This window comes from Archocentrus centrarchus, chromosome 12 (assembly GCF_007364275.1).
Source record: "Archocentrus centrarchus isolate MPI-CPG fArcCen1 chromosome 12, fArcCen1, whole genome shotgun sequence".
In the NCBI taxonomy this organism is placed as follows: domain Eukaryota; kingdom Metazoa; phylum Chordata; class Actinopteri; order Cichliformes; family Cichlidae; genus Archocentrus; species Archocentrus centrarchus.
The window spans coordinates 2,774,268-2,785,958 of record NC_044357.1 but is presented as its reverse complement, the minus strand read 5'-3'; the positions used below and the strand labels follow the sequence as shown (position 1 = coordinate 2,785,958).

Sequence of the window (11,691 nt, the reverse complement as noted above, 5' to 3'; positions counted from 1 at the left end):
AACACAGACAGGGAACTTTGTAAGAGGCAGTTTCAGTCTTTTCTGGAGTAAATAGTTTCTGAATTTGGTGACGCGCCTTATTACACAGGTGCGATGAACTGCCTGAGGAAATCTGTCAGTTCATAGAAAGTGAAGGAAAAGCCTCAGCAGGGCTCCGGGATGAAAGGTGGCTGAGAGTCGACTTTTCTCATGAAGCATCATAATGTGTCCCTGCAGCTTTGGGGACTGGACCGCGTGATAACTTGTCTCCACCGCTGTGTTTGCAGCTGCGCTATTTGCTGATAAACTGGACACACTGCGCAGTTTATGCAGCGTTTTTCCGACTGTGAAGCGCAGAAATTCACATTACAGTTTTTACCTGAAAAATTTGCAACTTTTCATCAGTTTGAAATATATTCATTTTTCCTAATGTGATTTTTGAAGGATAATATCATTTTATATTTTATTTAATGTGTTGAGGAAAAAAGCTGCTGTATTCTGGCCATTGAAATTTATTTTACTGATTTAAATAAATCCTGTTTGCTAAATGCAGTGACAGCAGAGATCCGAAAGTGAAGCGTCTCAGCCTGGCGCGGCGCCTTGCGATCAACCGCTAGCTAGAACACCACACACACACACACACACACACACACACACACACACACACACACACACACACACACACACACACACACAAAACGCACCATCCGCATCCTCTCAACGTTTACTGTGTTCATGTGTGCAGATCACTTATTCATGGACTTATAAAATACAAGACTTCTATGACATAATTTACCGACTGTCTTTAAATGGGACAGGAGGAGGGGAGGTGAAGGAGCACAGGGGCGCCTAATCAGCGCAGCGCCTCTGTTATTGATCATGTCATATGCACAGCTGTTAAATACAGAAAATGCAACTAGAGAAATATTTTCCCACATCGTTTTGGCGCCCCCCTCTTGTGCGGCACCCCTATGCATTGCATATAGTGCATACCCCCTTTTTGCGCCACTGGCTGTGGTAAATGAGCAGCAGGAGAAGGAGGCTCGGAAATGCACGGTCAACAGTGGGAACGTGTGGAGAGACTGATGACCTTTAACATTTTTCTCGTTTATTCACTTCAGTTTTCACCAGCAAGCAGAATGTTTCCAGTGTTTGTGACAGCTTCTCTGTGCGTTGTGTTGTGTGCTACAAAAAATAGCAGTAAGAAAACTTTCTATTACAGTTGAAACTGGCATTCACTCCACAATGTTTAAAACCTTTATTGGGTATAATGGAGATTAAAAATGGGCATTTGTTCATTTTATTTTGTCAACAGAAAAAAATTATTCAGTTTCTAAAAAACAAAAAATATATCAGATGCTTTTTTTTTCTCTTTTGCAGTGAAAACTGTATTTACATAGAGTAAAAGACTATGTAAATACAGTTTGCAAAAGACTTGAGCCACCCCTCTTTCTTTATATCTTTCAAGCGAAATGGATAATAGGTACATAATGTATTAAAACGTGCAAACATATATGACACTAGAGTACATAAAGCAAGACAGAGCTGAAGGAGATCCCACAGCTCTTCTTTGGCTGCCTTTTGTTCCATTTGTTGTCAAGATGCTCCCACACTGCTTCCATAATGTTGAGGTACGGGTTCTAGAATTCAAATATGGATTCATCACTCAATAAGTTGCCATTGATTTTCAGTCCAGTCCTTGTGTAATTGGAAAATTTAATTATTTTCTCTCCATTTTCCTTGCTTGAGAATAGCTTCTTGACAGCCAACCTTCCACTGAGACTATTTATGATATTCAGCAAACGGTAGATAAGCTGAAGGGCCATTGTTTTCTGAAGAGCTACGGCTCGAGATGACTTTAAAAATGAAAAGAAAGTCTGACTCCTTGGAAGCAAAATCTAAAGAAATGAAGGCTGGCTCAAGATTTTTGCAAAATGCTGTATAGTGTAGTTGGTCCTATGATGAGAACTGGATGGAATTTTATTTTCATATATAAAAATATATAAATTAATATTAATTAAAACTAGAGACAACAAAATCTGCAGTGTTACAGTGGTTACCACTCTCACCTCACAGGTAGAAGGTTTCTGATAACATTCGAAGCTGGTGACTTTTTTGAATGGAAGTATTGAAATAAATCAACTTTTTCATGACATTCTAATATGACCTGCACCTGTATATATTAATGCATGTATCTATGCATGTATGACTATTATGTATGTATATATATGAGTGTGTATATATATACATGTATGTGTATATGTGTGTATATGTATATTTAACAGTTAAAATGGTTTCTTTTAAATCCTGCTAAAATGCACCATCTGCTGGTCAAAAGTTATACTGCATTCACCCTTAGGAGCAAGCTATTTTGGGTAATCATCAGAGCCGCGAGGATCACTGATGAGGTAACATCTGTCTATGTCTGATAAAGAAATATGATTATGGTACTTGTAAATTATCTTTATATTTTTCACTTATGAATATTTTTGGAACTATGTTTATTGTAGTTCACGATAGTTCTGCCATTCTGTCATTAATGTCGTGCTTTAGAAGTGTTTAGTTTGTGTTAAAACATGGTGGGAAATTCCCACGCAGTAACGCTATGGCTCCTCCTTGCAGAAGGAGCGCTTGTTTTTCTCAAAGGAGACACCTTACCTTTGTGCTCATTGTGTGAAAATGCAGATGCAGATGGAGAATTGAAGACGACTGGCAGAAACACAGGTTTCCAAATTCAATATTTCCAAATTATTACATTGTTGTTGATTTGTTAATAAAGATATATATGATGCAATTATCTAATCCAGAATTATCCTTTATGTTCAGAGCACAGCAGAGCAGGCTCGAGTCCCGGCCTGTCACCGATTTGCTCGCCTGTCTTCCCCGTATCCTTACCCCATTTCCTGTCTATCTCCACTTGATAGAAAAAGCCGCTGTGGCCAAAAACAGGAAAAGAAAAAAAATAACAATCAAACAACCCCCTGTGAGCAAATACTTTGTGGCAAGGAAAAACTCCCTTTTAACAGGAAGAAACCTTCAGCAGAACCAGGCTCAGGGAGAACTTTAAAATAACAGCTAAGAATCAGTTAAAATGTTAATATGCTCAGTGTGACACTCAGTAAAAACAATAGTTACTTCCTTTGGCTGTTGCGCTTTGCTTGGAAATCCACTCTAGAAGTTTGTGTACGGCTGGATTTCAACATTGATTTTTTGCTGGATTTCCATGAATCAGATAGTAAATTATTGAATTTATTGCTCTTTTTAGCCTTATGACACTTCAGCATATTGGACGGTCGTCTCTGGCATTGAGATGATCCAAAGTAGTAGAGCAGGGGATCCAGGAGGCAGTTCAGACTTCCCAAACACAGGAACACCAAATAGAGCGTGTAGGAGCTATCGGATGCATCCCTGTCATTTAATTGCAGGTAGTGTGCAAACAGTAGACAGTTTGTGGGCATGAAAGACAGCACAAATATCACCAGCACAGTCAAAGCCATCAACACTGCTCTTGTTCTCCTGCTTGATGTTACTGGAGTGTCATGTTGGACTCTGCTCAGTGTCCAGATGATTTGAATGTAGGACACGACTGTGATGAGCAGAGACAGGAAGAAGAGGACGCAGCAGAGGATGAGGAAGTAGATCTTCAGCCAGTTGATATTTTGTTGGGACTGGACATCATGACAGGTGGTGATGTTTACTGAGGTGAAAAGTCTGGTTGGAGGTGATGAGGGGCACTGAACCAGAAAAGGACAATAACCACATGGTTACACAGGCTATGATTGTGTTCCTTGGGCTCCTCCAAGCCAGAGAGTCAATGGGAAAAACTACAGCAAGGAGCCGGTCCACACTGATGCAAGCTATGAGAAGAACAGAATAATACATGTTCCACTAAAAGGCAGCAGTGACCACACGGCACATGACTGAGCCAAATTTCCAGTTGTTGCCTTCAAAGTGGTAGGAGATCTTGAAGGGGAGCATCAGTGCAAAGAGCAGATCGGCAAAGGCCAGGTTCACCATATAGATTGTTGCTGGCTTCTTAGGACGGATCCCCCGAGCAAAGGCCAGCAGAGCATAAATGTTAATGGGCACGCTGATGGAGCAGACCAGTGTGTAGAAGGAAGGTAAAAGGATGGTGGACACGGAGCAGTTAGAAACACAAGTGCGGGTTCTGAAATATTTCTGTGTGTTTCATTTGAATTATCAGGTGGAAGAAAACCTCCTCCAGTCGCTCCATTTAGTGCAGTTTCATTGTCTGGAGTGCCTTAAAAGAGGGGAAAAAAAAACAAAAACTTGTCAGTGTGATCCAAGATACAGCAATGGAAGGGTTACAGCTTAAATTGATGGTCAGATTTTTGTTGTTTTTCCCTTTTTGTTTTGCCTGTTTTTTACTATTCAGCTATCTTAATACATTTTTGTAATGGCTTAATCTTTGCAGTTTCAGATTATACTTCAAATAAATTAGTTGCAGCTCATTTTCAACCACCCATCCATTCTCTTCTGCTTATCCTGTTCAGGGTCACAGGGGGCTGGAGCCTATCCCAGCTGTCATCAGGTGAGAGGCAGGGCCAACACAGAGAGACAGACAACCAGTTCCATCTATGGGCAATTTAGAATCACCAATTAGCCTAACCCCAGTAACTGCATGTGTTTGGACTGAGGGGAGAACATGCAAACTCCACACAGAAAGGCCCAGGCCTAGCTGGAATCAAACCTAGGACCTCCTTGCTATGAGGCAGCAGAGCTAACCACCACTCCACCGTGCTGCCCTCCTTTTTGACCAAAAGCATCAAAAGCATGGCAAATTTTCTCTGTTCCAGACTTCCTGAACAAGAGTTTAATGCTGCGAATGTCATAATTATTTAATAATTGGTGGAGAACAAAAGAAGTCCCTGAAAGATGCAAAATAAATGTTCAAGTGATTTTTAATAATGTACACACAGAATAAATACCAATAAATGATAATCAGTGGTTTATATGGAATTTAAAATGAATTGAAACAAATGATAGAAAAGTCCATCACAGATTCTCAGAGAGTGCAGCCACATCTTTAAGCATCTTGTCCACCGACACAAAACTTGTAAGCAGGAATGTTTGCCACAGTTTTATTATTTCTGCTCAATAAACATCTGAATTAAATTTGTTATAAAAGCCGAATCATTTTTTTGACTGAACGAAGCCAAAATTATAAAATCATTTTCAATTTTCAGTTGTAACGTGTCCATAAACAGGTTTTTAAGTCTGCTGTTGGTTTGAGTAAAAAAAAAAAAAAACTTTAAATTATCTCACCATTATTGCCTGCAGGAAAGGATCACCCACATAACAGAACGCACACAAACGGTTCTGGATACACTGAAAACATCGTCGTTAAGATAAAGCTGTTAAATGCCTTCAATCTCTGAGCTCGTTCCTACTGCTGAGAGTGCGTTTTCCAGCTTCCTTCTGCTGCTGCTTACCACCCAGCCTCTGGATGCAAACCTGTCTTGCCCAAAGTTCTTCTCCAAATGTGCTCCTCCACTAATCAGAGCAGCAATTTGTGCATCCTCACTTCCTCATTGAGACTCCTGTCTTTGTGTCCCTCCTACCAGAGAGACAGGAGGAGAGAGAAGTCGAGGGAACAGACATCAACCAGCAGGAGATTTGCTTGTCATGGAGCCTAATTAAAAAAGTGATGTCAATTAAATATGAAGTGTGGCCATCATGGCTGGTGATAACCACAACTTAAAGTAAGTTATTATATCTATGTATCTGCTTCATGGAGGTCTGTAACTGTAAACTCCTGGAATGATGACGGGACAGAAGTTCAAAACAGAAAACTGAAACACGTGTTTGTCTTAGAAAGAAAAATATGATGATTGTTTTCTCTGTGTGTAAAAACAGAGTTGGATTCATTCATCCAGAGCTCATATCCACTTGGACAGTAACCAGCAGAGAACCAGATTCAAACTAATTTCCTCATGAATTAAATATTAATTACAATGATCTGTTTCTTATTCTTCTCTCTTTTTTCATCACTTTGATGTGCAAGCATTTAAAGTATAGAACAGTAGTAAAATTGACTTTTATGATTTACTCGTAAGTGATCCTTTAATTGGAAAAGGGCCTTATAATTATGATGACATGTAGGTCTTATCAAAGGTATAACAACTCTGTGATAGGCCAGGAGGCACATATCTTTTTAAGGGGCCCTCACCACCATGTCTCACTAAGCAATCACACCATCTCAAATTCTCTCTCTCTCTCACACACACACACACACACACACTGTAAACACAATCTCATTTTACATCACAATAATCAATAATATCAGTGGCGGCTGGCTTCTTAAGACGGATCCCCTGAGCAAAGACCATCACGGCACAGATGTTAATCGGCACACTGATGGAGCAGACCAGTGTGCAGAAGGAAGGGAAAAGGAGGATGGACATGGGACCAAGTAGACAAGTCCACACCTGCTCTGAAAGTCCTTCGTGGGGAAGTGTTTCATTTGAATCATTGAGAGTGATATAAGAAAAACCTACTTGAGATACTAGATTTGCCATAGTTTTATTATCTGGAGTGTCACTGTGCTCCAATACAGCCATGGAAGGTTTACAGCTGAAATTATTGGACAAATTCTCAGTTAACTGAAAGGAAAGCATCAGTTATGAATCAACAGATTTTATAAATGAAAAGAAATGCAAGCAATTTATGGCTGTCAGGTTTCCAGTGTGAAGATTTGTTTTTGTGCCTTGGTTATTATTCAGTTATCTTAATATCAGTTTGGCTATGGTTAATTTTTATGATTTTCTGAAAGTTTACAGGTCAAAAATTCTAAATCAGCTCTAAATCACTTTGACTTTGTCATTTTCAAACAAGTCCTAAAATCATCAAATATTCCCAGTTTCCAACTTTGTGGAAATGGAAAACTGGTGAAAATTGGGAATTTTAGGAGAACAATTTAAGATACTGAAAGGTGTAAACTGAAGTTTCATCTTCTTGTTTTGTCCAGTTAATCACACAAAACTTAATAATTTGATAACTCAATGACTGGAGGTTCGTCTCCTGTGTTTCTGATGCTGCGCTATCCACAACTCCATCCAACTTTTCAGGGTCCACAAATGTGATGGACCCTGGAACTTCATCTCAAATATATTTTAAAAGAAAATGCATATTACAGTTTGAATTTCAGATTAGCCATCAGACAGAACATCAACTCAACAATCGTTTAAACTTTTATCAGAGAAAAAATGTTCTCTGAGCTTCTCAAATATGAGAGTTTGCTGTGTTTCCCTGAAACATTAGTATCACTGGGTTTGGTGCTAATCTTAGTATAGAGTAGTTTAATATTCATATTTTAAAAAATAGGCCTACATTTTCTGGCATTTCTCTCTTATCCCCTGTAAAAAATATGGACATTTAGTTTGGTAAAAAAAACTGAATTATTCTGGCAGCTGGGGTGCCAAAAATATACAGCAAAAAATCCTTTCAAAATATCCGATTTTGTTTTACAATAACAGCTCTGAAATAATTAGGACACACTTACAGTACTACCTGTCATCATTTCATTGTAACAGTTTATTATAATTGTAACAGTTTATAATTTGAATAAATGAAAGTAGTGTGTTCTAAAAGACTTTTATTGAGCCGTACAAAAAACAAACAAAGAAACAAAAAAAAAAAAACAGAATTAACATTAAAAACATGTACCAGTTAAACTAAGGGTACCCTCAATTTAGAGTCACACTGAGCATGACCAAGCTCAGCATCCCTGGTACTGCAGACACCTGTAGATATTTGGACGCTTTGACAGCAAAGTTATGTTTCAGTCCAGGTGCAGCTGACAACAGGTGCCGTTCAGGTTCACTGTGAAATAAAATAAATTATTAACCACCCTCAAGAAAAGATGGCAAAAGGCCAGTGGTCTTTTCTGCTGGAGAACTGGTGCCGGGAGAACCACCTTCTGCTCAACGTCAGCAAAACAATGGAACTGATCGTGGACTTCAGCAGGAAGCAGCAGAGAGTACCCACCCTTTTTGGAGTCGCTGGGCCGGGTGCTCAAGGGTGCGCCATCTGGTGGCTCCATCATCCTGGTGGGAGAATTCAACGCTCATGTGGGCAATGATAGTGAAACCTAGAGAGGCGTGACTGGGAGGAATGGCCTGCCCCATCTGAATCTGAATGGTGTTTTGTTATTGGACTTTTGAACAAACCACAGTTTGTCCATAATGAACACCATATTCAAACATAAGGATCTCCATAACTGTATGTGGCACAAGGACATGCTAGGTCACAGGTCAATGATCAATTTTGTAATTGTATCACCAGATCTGTGGTTGTATGTTCTGGACACTTGGGTGAAGCTGAGCTGTCAACTGATCACCACCTGGTGGTGAGTTGGATCAGGTGGTGGAGGGAAGAAGCTGGACAGACTGGCGCACCTAGTCATCTAATCGGGTTGTGAGGGTGCACTGGGAACACCTGGCAGAAGCCCCAGTCCACTAGATCTTCAACTCCAAGCTCCAGCACCACTTTGGGGTGGCTGTGGCTCAAGAGGTAGAGCAGGTCACCTACAAATCGGAAGGTTGGCGGATTGATTCCTGGCTGCTTCGGACTGCATGCCAAAGTATCCTTGAACAGGATACCGAACCCCAAGTTGCTCTCCGACGCAAGTGTTGGAGTATGAATGTGTGTAAATATTAGACATTAAAAGCAATTAGCTTAGTTACATATGGAAGTGCTTGTATGAATGCGTATGAATAGAGTAGAAAAGTGCTATAGGCCTTTGCATATAAAGTAGTTTACCACAGGTAGAGTGTAATGGTACCCACCTCTACTTGGCTCTAAGTGTAGGTAATTGAAGCCAACTCCACTGGTGAAAGTTTTTCTAAGCTCCATGCCCAGTACATGTGAAGTTAAATGATGCAAACCAATCAGAATGTTTTAAAAAGGGTTAAATTTCAGTCCAATAACATGTTGGAGTCACTATCAAGCATGATTTGTAGGCGGGACATCATTTTCTGACACATTGTCCAAGCAGCACATGGTGTGAGAAGAAGGTAAGAATAATTGCCCTAGTAATCATTTAAAATGACATAAATCCTAAATTCAAAAAATACAGGAGTGTTTATGATGTTGTAGAGAGGGATTTTGTCAGGTTTTTAAAAAATCTTTTAATTTTGTATTTTCAGAAATTCAGTTTTTCTTTTCGTTGCCTCAGGGCAACGTTGTGCAGTAAGGGGTACTTTTAGAGGGAGACTTATAGGCTTAGGCTTAGGGCACCTTAGGCTTAGGTAAGGTAAGGCAACCCAAACATTCAAAAAAAGTGGTACCACTGCCTTTACTTTGATATACATGGCAGTGGTGACATGCTGGCTGCTTGGACTGCACTGAGAATGGGATGACAAAAAGTGACCGCATGCATGTGTATGGATTCAAATCCCAAACTGCATGAAGTGTGTGCAGTTCTGTGCAAATCAAAAAAAGAAAAGCAAGAGGTGGGACATCTCAAAAGTATGAGGAGAAGAGGAAGTAGCAGGGGCCCATGGCCCCATTCCTAATCATGATATCTATCTGCTTGGACAGTTCATCACAATGGCCAACAATATGTGAGAACAATAAATTAGACTTATATAGCACTTTTCAAGATATTCAAGGATGCTTTACAATTTCATGCACTATTCATTCACACCTCAACATATACAGTGGTGGAAGGCTACATTAGTAGTGCTTCCAATTTGCCATAGGTGCAAATTGCACCTAAGGCCTCTCCAACCACACCACACAACCACATTGACACTTACGCACTGTGGGTTAAGTATCTCTACAGCATGCGCTCAGACGGGGACTCAAACAAGCAACCCTCTGGTTGCGAGGTGAGCACCTACCCACTTCACCACTGCTACTCTCAGTGCATAAAGAAAGATGGAGAGTTCCTGGGTGCACAGGAACACCAAAAGCAGTGTGTATAAAATGTAATGTGCACCTGTGTTTACAGCATACAAGAACTGTTTTGTGAAGTTTCACACACAGAATGACAGTAATGTTTCACAACATGAGTGTCAACATGGCATGACAATGGGCCATACAAACCTGAGCCTATATGTTTCAAGTGTTTTTCAGTTCCTTGTTTCATCATTTGTTGATATTTTTGGAAACACTTCTGGTGTTTTTATTGCTCTGTAACACTTGCCTTATGATCTACAGGGGTTGGACAATGAAACTGAAACACCTGTCATTTTAGTGTGGGAGGTTTCATGGCTAAATTGGACCAGCCTGGTGGCCAATCTTCATTAATTGCACATTGCACCAGTAAGAGCAGAGTGTGAAGGTTCAATTAGCAGGGTAAGAGCACAGTTTTGCTCAAAATATTGCAATGCACACAACATTATGGGTGAAATACCAGTGTTCAAAAGAGGACAAATTGTTGGTGCACGTCATATCATGGCATTCCCTTGGCCCAATACTTGTGCTAGATGGGCGCATCACTGCCAAGGACTACCGAACCATTCTGGAGGACCATGTGCATCCAATGGTTCAAACATTGTATCCTGAAGGCGGTGCTGTGTATCAGGATGACAATGCACCAATACACACAGCAAGACTGGTGAAAGATTGGTTTGATGAACATGAAAGTGAAGTTGAACATCTCCCATGGCCTGCACAGTCACCAGATCTAAATATTATTGAGCCACTTTGGGGTGTTTTGGAGGAGCGAGTCAGGAAACGGGGGGACAGTTCCTGGGTGCACGGGGGTCTGAAATATAAAAAAAATAGTTTTGGCAATTAAATGGCCCAAAGTGAAACAGTAAATGATGTCAAATAATTTTCAGCATGTACCATCACAATGTGTGCAGTAGTTGTATATAGTATTTATGTTGTGTATAAAGTATGTAGTGTTTATGTTATTTATATTGTGTATTTACATTAGTGTAATTGCTGCTGCTGTAACAAAACAATTTCCTGCAAGGGATCAATGAAGTTCTATTCTATTCTATTCTAAATATCATGGTGTCAGTTCATCAAATCATCAAAAGTGAACAAAAGCTTGAATTAAACAACATTAATTAATGCAGAATTTCAGCCAACAGGGGGCAGTATCTACTTATGAGGGAAAATAAGCTCAGTGCATCTCAGTACTTTCACTTATCCTGCTCATGGGGAGGTTGGAGTCTATTCCAGCTGTCATGGGGCGAGAGGCCTGTATAGGTCACCAGAGAGACAGACAACCATTCACAGCTATGGGCAATGAAGAATCACCAATTAACCTAACCCCACTGACTGCATATCTTTGGACTGTGGGAGAAAACCCACACAAACACGGGCAGAACATGCAAACTCCACACAGAAAGGCCCGAGTAAGGTGGATTCAAACCCAGACCGTCTAGCTGTGAGGCAACAGTGCTAACCACCATGCCACCATGCTGCCAGCTATAAAACTCAATTAAAAAAGAGAAAAAAATCTCTAAAGAATAAAAATGTAAAAACATGGTTTTTAAAGGGCAAATGTTAAAAATAATTTTTTTTTGTCAAGATACAAACTGCTTAGAAATGGATTTATCTTCAAACATGTATACACAAAATCACAGAAAACTTCAAACACTTTCCTTCAGTTGAGTGTAACACCTGAGTGAGTGACATATTCTAGACCATCTACTAATAAGTTAAGAATTAACTAAAATATCAGCCCAGTGTGAGAGTCAGTCAGACCAGTAGTTTCTTGTTTTGGGATTGAAA

General features: G+C 40.0%; 1 pseudogene; it reads right to left on the bottom strand.

Annotated features, from left to right (window-relative positions):
• Positions 1-3,110: 3,110 nt before the first annotated feature.
• LOC115789699 (proteinase-activated receptor 1-like) lies at positions 3,111-4,775 on the bottom strand (annotated as a pseudogene).
• Positions 4,776-11,691: the final 6,916 nt, after the last annotated feature.